At 49.0% G+C, this 12,398-nt stretch overlaps 1 protein-coding gene and 1 long non-coding RNA gene across 4 annotated transcripts in view; both read left to right on the top strand.

Moving 5' to 3' along the window:
- Positions 1-12,398, top strand: part of TMEM132D (transmembrane protein 132D) — a 553,830-nt gene that overhangs the window by 272,000 nt on the left and 269,432 nt on the right. The gene's annotated exons all lie outside the window — the stretch shown is intronic.
- LOC144379957 (uncharacterized) overlaps positions 1-12,398 on the top strand; it is a 55,210-nt gene that overhangs the window by 708 nt on the left and 42,104 nt on the right. The gene's annotated exons all lie outside the window — the stretch shown is intronic.

The following is a 12,398-nucleotide window of genomic DNA, read 5'->3' as shown; positions in this document are numbered from 1 at the left end:
CGCGTCAGGTACGGCCTGACACTGTCCTCCTGTCCGGCGTCAGCACCACCTGGCCCGCGTTCCTCGAGTCCTTCACAGTGCGCGGCGTGTCTTACCTGTTTTATCTTGTGCTTTATTCTGATTGCTCCCCAGCTGCCGCTGAAGCGCGGGTCCCCATCCTTTTTGGGGGCCGTGGACTGCGTTGGCAGCTCCCTCATGCCTAGGAATCTTTTCTCAGAATACTGTTTTTAATTTCATAGAATCAAACTCCTCGCAGAGCCGAGGACGGTGGTTATATTGAAACATGGTTTAAAAAAATATTTTTTTGTGATGCGGTAGATGTGCTCCCTTCCTAAAGCCCGTCAAATGAAGCCTAGGGGCACATCTCGTCACCACCGTGATTTCAAACAAGTGTGAAGGGCGGAATCTATTTTGAAGTATCTATTACAAGTGCAAGATGACGTGAAGGTCAGTGACACTTCAGTTGGTGAAAAGTCACCATCCTCGCTGCTCTGGCTGTTGCCTATGTTCCTTATTGAAGGGTGTGCTAAATTTTCACTTCACAGCTAAAAAAAAAAAATTATAAAAATGCGTTTTCCCCATCTAGGTTTACAGACCCCTGAATTCCATCTCCTTGGGTCCCAGATTAATGGCCCTTCCGTAAAACGAGTTCAGGTTCTTTAAAATGGGATGAGACATAATTAAAGAACAAAATATTTTTTAACATATAAACCTCCCTATGCAGCAGTTGAGAAAGGTATATTATATTACAACTTCTCATAAATACAATTGCAAACAATAGAAAACCTTCATGGGACGTCCCATATAGGAAAGCAATAGATCTGTGTGTGTGCCAAGATTTGTTAAAATGTTCCATAATCTTTTGGTCCTGTATTCCAGGAACTAATCCTAAATAAGTCATCAGAAATATGATGCACAGGCATGGTTTTCACATTTTAATTAATAATAAAAATTTGGAATCTCCTAACTAGGTAAGGATAGAGGAATGACTGAGTAACTTTAGCGTATTCACATAGCAAAATGTAACCGGGCCAATAAAATGGTGTTTTCAGATACTTATTGGCACAAGAAAATTCTCTCAGTTGCCTGGTGTGAGATACATATTCAAAAGGCTGAAGGTGAAATGTGACAAAATTCAATAACAGTGAGGTTATGGGTGATATTTATTTTGTCCTGAATTCAAGCCATAAACTTTTTTGAGAACCTATTGCGTGCCAGGTACTGGATTATGCAGGACGTCAGTGTCCTATGTTACGTCTCTTCTTAAGGGCCTCACAGCCTCGATCTTAACATCCGTTGACATTTGCCAGGCTTTACAAGAAGCTTGCATTAGTTTTATTAATTACAAAAATATCCTGGGGCTTTAATTCTTTTATTGTTATTACAGACTTGCTTAGGGAAATGTATGCTTTTCCTTCAAGAGTGAAATCAGGGTTGACGTGAAGGGAAACAGTCCAGGCATTGGTGAAATTGTTGACTCTTGTCGGAAAAAGAACCATCTTCAGAGATTGTATTCTGATCATCTCGGTGATTACATACATTGTTCATGTTTTGTCTTTCCATTCAAGGACACGATACTTAATTCTCTTCGGATTGCAAGAATGAAAATACCTGCAATGCTTATGAGATATAACATGCATTGATTATCTTTTAGCAAGGTAAATTAAAATCGATTTGTTCTGTTATATAACAGTTCTAGAACATACGTTAAAATCGTATAAAAACAAAGGAAATCAACTAGTTCTAATGCCGTTGATAGCATCAGAAGTTGGGTTTTTCTTTTCAAAGCATAAATATCATCCAAAAAAAGCCAGTCATAATTTCCCCCTGTTCTTTATTCACCCATGCCAGCCATGGAGAAAACTGCCTCCAAACTAATTTCACAGTGACCTTGTGATGGGGTTATGAGCCTAAGAAATTGTAGCAGGAGCCTCGGGCAGGATTTATGAGAAGATGTGAATTGGATTTTGCATGGGGAAGGAAAATTTCATTTAGTATTTATTGTCCAGCGCTATTTTAACATAGGGCAATGGGATGGCTTGACCCCCTTGAGGACGATCCTGAGCCCCGTGCCAGCCCTGGGGGGGTGGAAACATCAGACACGGCAGCTGGCTCAGCATCCTCCAAACCTAATGGCCAGACCCGTCTCACTCACCTCTGTTGTCTGAATGTGTTCTAGAACCTCAGGGAAGCCCCTTTCCGCTAAAGTACAATGTCTGCTTATAGACACCCCACACAGTAATGTGACTACAAATACCTTGCATGCGTTAAGAAACCAACATGTGCCGACCTCTCTTAGGTGTTGTACCGGTAACCACTCTAAACTTAGCCGTTCATTCTCCTAACACCAAAGGCACAGAGTTCACTGCCATTTTGTGGACCGTGAAACTGAGACCCAGCCGAAGGCAGGTCATGTAAATTATTCCCTGGGATGGGATGAGCGATGCCTCTTTCTCCTCTCAAACTCTGTCTCTGTCGTGGCTCCTGGGACCTGTAATGCAACAGGGTCTTGAGATGGGGAGACTGTCTTGGATTGTCCGGTAGACCCAATGTAATGAGACTCTAATGATCCTTGTAAGGTTTGAATGCAGTGGGATCGGGGATCTGACAGGATTGGAAAGGGGGACGAGGAGCCAAGCTGAAGACACAGGGCTGTGGGTTCTCCCCTGGAGTCTTCACGAAACCAGCCCTGCAGGTGCCTCGGCTGCAGACTCCTGCCCTCCGGGACCGGAAGAGAGTAAGTGTGTGTTATCCTTGGCCACCACGTTTGTGGCAAGTGTTGCAGTAGCCAGGGGCACCGAGTGCCCTTCCCTGGTTCGCTCCTGTAGCTGCAGCAGAACGAGGTCTCAGCCCCAGGGAGGCCGGTCGCGGGCTCGGGCTGCTGGCCGCGGCGCTGCCTTCAGGACCTTCTGACTCCTGGAACGGGCCCCGGATTTAGGAGAGCATAGTGGGTGAGTGAACGGCAATGTGGGTTCCCACGGTTTGCGTCCAGAGCCTGCCCTGCCACCACCAGCCGTGTGGCCTTGGCCAAGACACACAGTCCCCTACTCTTCACTCCCCCCACACACAAAATGGACATAATGGCTACACTTGTCTCCCGGGGTCCTGAGGATGGAGGAACTGAATGCGTGAGACGCACTTTGCCTGGTTCTTGACTCCCTGTCCACATCACGATCACAAGTTCATCAACAGAAGATGCCGCACGGCTTTCTAAAGCCACGAGGGCTTAGATGCCAGATTTGAATCATGCTGCTGGGAGTGTACATCCACCAGTCAGTCAGAGAGTCATGGCATTGCGGGGAGGTGTGTGTTCAACAGGTCCTTCCTGAAATGAGTTCCAGTGATGGTGGAGAGCTGAAAGCCAGCTTACGTGGTCACGGGGTACAGAGTTCTGACCCTGGGGACAGTGACGTATGTGGCCGCCTGGTGTCCTCCCAGGGAAGTTGCCTGGAGATCTCGATGAAGGCATCTTGATTAAGAGACAAAGCGCGTAGCCCTGTACACGGTGCTCATGGAGTAAATGTAGATTTAGAACATGCTGCGCTGGGGCTCTGGGGAGATGCAGGAGTTAACCTTCTTGTGCAGGAGCATCTCAAGATATAAAGCAACAGCTTATGCTGGAAGGCTTTGATGAAATGAGTCTCTCCCAAATGAATAAAAAGCAGATGTATTATAAGCAGGGCTTGTTTGCCATGGCTGGGCATTCCGGAGCATCTCTAATCACAGAGCATATTGTCTCACACCAGACCCTATTTTCCCGTAAGATCAATGCTGTCCCTGGGGGTTGCATTCCTGATGGAGGGCTTCAGCTTCAAACAAATCCTAGCTGGCAAAAGAATGTATCATAAAAGCCAAACTCTAACCATCCGAAGCACTGACCATCATTTTGCGCAGGGACGGTGCATCAGACCTGTTCTGGTCCGCAGGTGTCCAGCAGGCGTCTGACTTACAGCCGGGCACTTTGCTAGGCACCAGGGACGCCTAGGCAGTCAGACCCATCCCGTGCACACATAAATCATTTTATCTCATCGAGGTGGGTGCGCTGAGCGGTGTGTGCACTTACTGTAGATTTTCTAAGAAGCCCCACTGTTGTGCACACGGCAAAAAAAGTCTTCAGTGTCAAAAACCAGACTGTAACTTGACAGCTCTGGTGTTTCGGAAGGAACAGCACACTTAGAGTGATGAGACGTATTTTTGATTTCTGTATTGGTTAGGGTTCTCCCTGTCTGTTGAAGGTGGCAGAAAGCCCTGGTCCAACTCGTCTCCTCAAGTGGGAACAAAGGGATGAACAAGGAGGTGGTCGTGGTAGAATGATTGCCTCCCGAAACAGACAAGTCTGATGGAGACCTTCAAGTGTGGCTGGTGTGGTGGCTTCCAAATAGGTCTAGAAGTTCTTTGACAGCCCTCCCTTCCAAAGGTGGCGTCTAGCAACCCTCCCTGACGTGTGGGTCCAACTTAGTCACTGGCCCCCAGGGGACAGAGCAGAGCACAGCGATGGCGTGGGGCTTGTGAGGCTGGATCATCACCCGCGCTGCCCTCGCGCTCTACTCTTTCTTGAGACGCTCCCCAGAAGCATGACCTTTGGATGGCTGTAGCCCCGGCTTCCTCCTGCCTGTGACCTCAGCCCCGGGGAGCCGCTCCAGAGCTCCGGACCCTCAGAGGACACGGGGACCGTACATCCTCACTGCTGTTCCATTGCACGGTCCAGCTGGGCTCGAGCCGAGGAGATGGCTTCACCACTGAGCTTCTCTCTGTCGCTTGGCTCTTCTCCGTGCCGGCCGTGACCTCAGGAGGGCTCTGCTCTCTGCGTGGGAAATCGGGGTTTACCTTCTAGCTTTAGAGCCTCCTGTTTTTCCAGGAGGGGAGACGCAGTGAATATCTCTCCAGGCGTTCCCTAGTAGTCCTGGGATCCACTCTGATGGGACCGGCCTCAGTCATGTGCCTCCCCCTGGACCGGTCGCTGCGGCTGGACTTAGGTCACATGCTGGAGGGATGGCAGCCATCAGTCAGCTTGGGTGGGGGACAATTTTCAATCCATCAGACCTTACGATGAGTATTATTGTGAGAAGAGGGAGGGACTTAGCCCACGATCATCTGAGTGGCTACCGTGTGCTGAGTACAGTTCTGCAGCTACTTCAGGGAACAGGAGAAGAACAAAATTTTCTTCCTCCTGTGGCTTCATTCTGCTGATTGAATTCCGAGTGGTTAAAAACACGGCAGGTCCGCTGACGGACCCATAGGTGTCGGTTAACAGCTGTGTAACACTGACTATGTCGCTTTCTTCTGTCTTATTTTCCTCACCTGCAAAATCAAGATAGAACGTGTTTTCTCCTCCTTGGCAAGTTTTCTCTAAGGATAAAATGAGGTGAGGGAGGTGGGAACGGTATATAAAATACAGAACAGTATTGTTTTCAATATTGAAAGCAGGTTCGCAGCCTGGGAGAAAGTACTTGCAAATCATGTTGCTGACAGAGGGCTGAAGTCCGGAATAGAAAACAAATGACCCAATTTAAAAAATGGACAAAATATTTGAACAGAGGTTTCGCAAAAGAAAATACGCAAGAGGCATGTGAAAATATACTCAACACTTCCAGTTAGGAAAGACACACACACCCAGACGACACCCAAGATACCACCACACAGCCTCCGGAACGGCCGGATTTCACCACAGATGGGCTTCTGCTCACGTCTGCGTGGCGGCTGTGTTCCCAGCAACCCAGGGTCCACCACAGGTGAGCTGATGGACACGGGTCCATGCATCCATAAACGGAGGAAGGCTCAGAAGTCAAAAGCAATGACGTTTTGGTGCATACAACGTGGATGAAGCTCAAGAAGAATGTTTTTGCCGCGTGAAAGAAGCCAGACCCAAATGAGTGTATCTTGTACCATTCTGTGTACATGGAATTCTATAGACATTGAATCCAACAATCATGGCAGAAGGCAAGTTTGGGTTGCCCGGGGTGGCAGAGGGGCTGGGAAGTGACTGCCCAGGTTCACGGGGGACTCACGGGGCTGATGGATGTGTCCTGCATCTTGATGGGGACTGTGGTCACAGGGCTGGACGTGTGTCAGAATTCACCAAGGTCTATACTCACAGTGGAAGCATTTTATGACATGTAAATTGTACTTCAATAAATGTAATTTAAAAATAAGTTCAGGGGCGCCTGGGTGGCTCAGTCATTAAGCGCCTGCCTTCGGCTCAGGTTATGATCCCGGGGTCCTGGGATCGAGCCCCATCGGGCTCTCTGCTCAGCAGGAAGCCTGCTTCTCCCTCTCCCACTCCCCCTGCTTGTGTTCCCTCTCTCACTGTCTCTCTCTGTCAAATAAATAAATAAAATCTTTAAAAAAAAAATAAGTTCACATTTACGCGAGGTCTCACGGACCTGCCAGGATTTTAGGGTGTGCTGCAGCCAAGTCCTTCTCGCGCGGCCTTGAGAAGGGGAGCTCTCGCAGCTCTGTGCATTTAGGAATGGCAGGCAGGGATGTTCCGAATCACTCAATTGGCTTGAGTGCTCAAAGTGGCAGGTTCAGTAAATAATGTGTGTTATCACAGGCTGCGCTCTGGTGAACTGCGGGCCAGATCCTATCCCCGTGTGTGTTTTATTTCACCCGCACTGTGTTTTAGAATTGGGAGAGTTCACATCTAAATGTAGACTCTTGGCATCTCCAGCGACACGGTGACTCCGCCTCGGCTTGGCCGTGCCCCTGGTGGTGCTCGGCAGGATGGCGGTCAGCACCCTCCGCGTGCGTCATCACATGCCAGTTGGCCCCAGTTCCCCTCCCGGGCCCCAGGGCCCTCCGCTCATTTCTAGTGCCTGATTGCTTCTTTTAGGTGTTCTGTTTTACGACCCTCGGTTTATCTGATGTATATATTTTGTGTGTGCATTTATAGGCACTTGGATACTTGCACCAGCTCCTTTCCATTTTACAGCAGTTCCTGCAGGATAGATACTCATTTCCTTTCTTCGAGGAAGAAACATAAGGTCAAAAAATGGAGGCACCTACCCAGGGTCTCGTAGGTAGGAATTTCCAGAGCTGGAATTCAAGGGGCCCCTTCCTCTTGTACTGTGGTCCCTGTTAGTGGGAGGGAAGAGGAGGGGAAGGAGTGGAGCAGTTAGTTTTAAAATGAAGGCTAACTCACTGTCCGTGTCCTCTCTGCTTCCTTGTCTGGTTTATCCAGGCTTCAGATGACAGAGTTTGTGCTCCGTTGTGACTGCCATTGAACCAAACTGACCTGTCCTCCGATATCCCCACTTTTTTTTTTTTTAATCAAATATTCCCTCCATGCCAACCCTTGAGAAAGTTTTCCAGAGCATCCCCTTTCCTGTATTGGATAGCATTGCACAAATTGGAAAGAGTATTGTAGAATGTAAATTAAACTCTTTGGCATATTGATAACCCTTCACGTTCTCGATTGCGTTTGGCATCTTTTGCCTGCAGATTCCATTGGAAACTCTTGCTGTTCCCAAGTCCAGCAAGAGGGTCCCCTGTTGCTCCTACCCTCTTGGATGATGAGCCTGATGGGCAGAATTGTGTCCTCAAGAGCACACAGAGGGCAAGCAGGGTGAAGTTGGCGGTAGATCTCTTGGAGCATGTTGAAAAGCCCGAGAGGGGTGGCTGGTACCGTGAGTCTCACGTGTCAGCATCAGTGAGCGGTCGATGCACCTGCAGGAGGTAGGGAAGCTTTGGAATTCCAGAGACAAGGGAAGAATCGGATGGGGGATCTGAGTATGGAGAACGAGGAGGAGGAGTTGTCTGGATGACTGTGTTTCAAAACTGAAGGAAAAAAGGGAACACATATCGGACTGTCAGGTGCAACCAGAGAGAAGAAGCCTTCTGGAAACTCTGAGCCTGTTTTCTGCCTCTCCTTCTGTCTCTGCACCTCAGCTCCTTCCGCAGTGTTGTTAGGATTGATGAAATAGGTTGAAACAGTTGACTTTATAGATTATTGTGCATATCACTCAGAGGGTGGATGGCCTGTGAGCAAAGTTACGGGGCTATGCAATGCAATTTATAAAACAACTGTAGTTTCTGGGTTTAAAATATGTGAATAAAATATTTAAGATCGTTAGACCATATGATTTCACTCATGTGGAATTTAAGAAACAAAACAAATGAGCACAGTGAAAAAAAAGAGAAAGAGAGAGAAAAACCAAGAAACAGACTCTTAACTATGAAGAACACACTGATGGTCACCAGAGGGGAGGGGTGGGGGATGGGGGAAACGGGTGATGGGGACTAAGGAATGCACCTGTCGTGACGAGCACCTGGTGATGTATGGAAGTGTTGAGTCCCTATGCTGTACACCTGAAACTAGTGTTACACTGTATGTTAACTATACTGGAATTAAAATAAAAATTAAAAAAAAAGGTAAGATAGTTTCAAAAAAAAGAACACAAGGTCTCTATGTATTTACATACTCTGTTTCCTTGCCCGGAATGTCCTTCCTTCCTGTCTCTACCCATCCAAATATGCTCATCCTTTGTTATGTCATTTAAATGTCCCCCTTTCTGGGACTTTCTGCCCCCCAACCTCCCACACAAAGGTAAAAGGACCTGCCTCTCTTCTCTGTTCCGTCACACTCTGTCCGTAGTTCAGTTGCTCTCTGGATTCTTAGATCCCTCCCTGCACTTCTGGGAATCTTCAGACTCCCTCTCTGGCCTCTGCTCATGACACATGACTATTAAGGCAGTTGGGAAATCGTAAATGATATGTCCATATGTGGGCCCAGAGAGTTCAGTCCCAGGACTTTTGTGGGAAATAAGCCTTCCTTCCAGCTGGTAGAATGTAAACTTGGAACAGCTGGTCACTCATTTGCCATAATGTGCCTAACCTCCTGGGAATCGTGTGCACAGAGAAGAGAGGGCAGGTGAAGGGCAGGTCCAGATCCCCTGTGGCCATTTTACACCAGGATCTGGTTCTGCCCCAAGTCAGAACCTTCCTTAGGCTTTGTGCACCCATGAGCCAGTGACGTCTAGTTGCTTAAACCAGTCGAAGCTGGATTTCTGCCATCTGCAGACCTGTCTTAGACCCCAGGTTATAGTTCTGACTAGATTGGTACAGCTTGAGATGGCTAGGCATCTGAATTTGGGTATTGCTCGTATCAGAGATGTTAAATCTTTGGGCAGATTTCCTCTGAGTATCTCTTTGCCTGCTCTGTGATTTCAAGTGGGGAATATATTAATACTTGGTATTCTGTGATTTCACATCGTTTACCTGAGAAGCCTGATACTCAGCCTCCCCGATGGTCCGCAACATCACTCGGATTAAGAAAATCACAGAAATTGTGAAGAGGGACCCTTTGGTTCAAGATGCGCATTTTGCAGATGGAGAAACCGGACCCGCAAGGCACTGTGGATTTTGTAGGGAGCCTGGGTTGTTGGAGGCCGGCTCTTAGGGCAGTTGGGCAGCCGCCACCACTGACCCGCTCACGATGTTGGCCCTGTTAACTTTAGCATCTGCTGCAAACCTTTGGTGGTTCTCCCCATGCTTTGCTTGGAGAATATTCTGGATTCTGGAGGCTTTAGAAACTTGTCAAATGAGAAATGAGCACGTCTCTCTGATAGGATCGGACTTCAAGAGAGAAATTGCAGGGTGATTCCCCAAGCTACGTATCTTAGCAGCCTTGGAAATCGTGAGACGTGAGATTGTATTTTAGGATCGTCTGAGCAAACCTCCATTTCTCCTCTCCTGCCTTGCTTCCTAATCTGAGGAGATGGATCTTGAGTCTTTCAATCTCCCTGAAATGGTTTTCACTTCAGTTGTCATTTTAAGTATGAGTTTCCCCTTAATCCTGGAAGTTTTATTTCATTTTGCACCTTTTCCTATAGCCTGAAATTTAATTTTACTTTGATGCTGCAATTTCTAGATCCTGTTTTTTTGTGATTGTATTGTGCTCTGAGGTAGACAGAAGGTGCTCCAACCCCTCATTTGCAAGGGAGGCCATACGGAGAGACAGGAAGAAGCAAATAGGTTAAAAGTTGGGATTGCAGTGTTCTGAAGTGGAGCTCACTCACTTTGCCTGCCCCATTTTCTTGTAAACCACTGGCATTACCGTAAAATGCGTATTGTGGACACAGGTGCCCGTGAAGGTCTGGAGTCATCGGCACAGGAATGCGCTGCATAACAGTACATTCAGGAGCTGAACTCCCCGTTTCTTACAGAGAGGAGCCCAGCTCGGGGGGACTCTGCCGTTCCCGGTGGCCTGTGAAAGCCCTTCGTTTGTCCCTTAGGAGCGCGGAGGGGAGGGGAGGGTGGGCTCAAGGTGAACCGTAGACACGGAGCACGGAGTGGCATATTTTGTCCATCGAGGGCTGGACGGGACACTGAAATGTCAACTGTCTGAGGCAGACCCCCCCGTGTCCTCTGGGGTGTCTTAGTCCTCTGGTGGCAGCCGTGTAGTGGGGTGCGGGGGACGGCGGGGAGCGGGGAGCTGGTGAGAAGGCAGATGGAGTGGTTGCTGGCAATAGAGACAGCTTCTGAGGCCGCCCAGAGGCTAGGACCGTCCCCTCAGGGCTAGGCGTCCCTCCGAGATGCGCGAGGGGCAGAGGAGGTCACGGGAGTGCCACCCCGCCTGGGTCCCTGGCGGAGAGCATCAAGCAGCACCCCCACGACTGAGTCCACTCTGCCACTGCCATGTGCCCCCCATGGCCTTGCTCTCTATTTCTTGCTCACATCCCTCCTCACCTTTACTCTAGTGACTCCCCTAAAGTGGAGAACCCCAGACCGGGGACCTGGACTTCTCCTTGTTGGCCTTATTGTTCTGCTCATGATGCCACCAGCATGGGGAAGAGGCCATCACTGGGGCGTCAGGAGTGACTCTCGTGGGGGGGCCCCACTCCGCTGCAGCTTGGCCCACACGTTCTGGTGGGTGTGGGGAGGTCGGAACTCCGTGTCCCCCGTGTTATCTCCTGACCAAAGCCAGCTGGCGGAACACTCCATTGCTTCTGTAGATTCTCCCCTTTTCCTTCTGGACGCCGTCTGCTGGCCCTCGTTTGCCCCTCTGACACAGGGTATTTCTGTGCTGACCACCGCCACCGTGACCCCTTGGCAGGGATGGTCATGATCTTGCAAATGTAACACCGTCCTCCTAAGGTAAACCTTCCGCATTCCACTCTGTGATTTCCTTATGTTATTTACTTACGTGAGAGTAATTTAGAGAAAACATAAAACAAATCATGCAGCGTCCTACTTTTGTTTTTCATCTTGCCTGCCTCTTGCCCTGGACGAGAAGTAAGAACTGTGTCACCTTCTGCTCTCTGCCTTCGGGACCCGTAGCCCCTGGAATGGTGCCGCGCACTTGGTAGGGGGCCGTAAATACTTTCATAAATGCACGGGTAGACGCAGGCTGGTACGCGGGTGTGCTTGGCAGGTGTATTGTTCTAAGGCAGAGAAACAGAAGAAGCTCGTGGATAAGCAGAGAGAAATGAGGTAATGCCTGGGAAGCTCAGATGGGGTAGAGCGAGCCTGACCATTGGGAGCTCCTAATTTCAGCTTTTTCCTCTGGACCCCTGACACCCCCACCCTTCGATTCCCTAGGCGCATTAGCCTCCTTTCTTCTTAGGCAACGTGCAGTCGGAACCGATCCAGGCAAGCGGGAGGCGCTCGATGGACACGTCGCCCTAGACTGAGTAGAATATTTTATTTGCCCAAGAGTATACCTGGATTGTCGTGTACCCCAAGCCCTGCATTCAGACCCGCGCTGGCCAGCCGTGGTCTGAGAAAAGAAAGACGTGGGAACTTGCCATTAGCGCGGTTTCTCCTCCTCAGGATTTTGGTACAGTCCGTCTCGCATAGCCCAGCCCCTGCGGGTGTTCATTCTGAGGTGCTCGCAGATACTTACCCCGCTGAGAAGACATGGAAACATTTTATTATTGAGCTTCCTGTGCACTGTGTGCTGTCTGAGCTCACGGGATGGTGAGCCACAGGGGGATGTTGTTAGAGTGATTTCTTCTTCTCTATTTAATTTCATTGCTCAAAGGGGAAAAACAACAGGCAAGCCTGGGGAATTTGTCAGTATGATTTGACCCAAAAAAAAAAAAAATCCTCAAATAACAGGATGGCTCTAATAAACTTTCCAAAAGCCAGTGGACAGTTGTTTCTGCTTTCAGCCACAGAAATTTTTTTGAAAGACTTTATTTATTTGAGACAGAGAGAGCAGAGTGAGAGAGAGAGAGAGCATGAGCAGGGGGAGGGGCAGAGGGAGAGGAAGAGGGAGAAGCAGGCTCCCTGCCCAGCAGGGAGCCCGATGCAGGACTCGATCCCAAGACCCTGCGATCGTGACCTGAGCCGAAGGCAGATGCCCAACCAACTGAGCTACCCAGGCGCCCCTAGCCACAGAAGTTTGATATTTCCGGTTCACTCTGGAATTCCGGATGTTCAAGGGCCTTGTAAAACAA

The sequence above is a fragment of the Halichoerus grypus genome, chromosome 13, assembly GCF_964656455.1.
Source record: "Halichoerus grypus chromosome 13, mHalGry1.hap1.1, whole genome shotgun sequence".
NCBI classification, from domain to species: domain Eukaryota; kingdom Metazoa; phylum Chordata; class Mammalia; order Carnivora; family Phocidae; genus Halichoerus; species Halichoerus grypus.
Note: the sequence above shows the minus strand (reverse complement) of the source record. Positions and strands in the feature narration are given on the sequence as shown.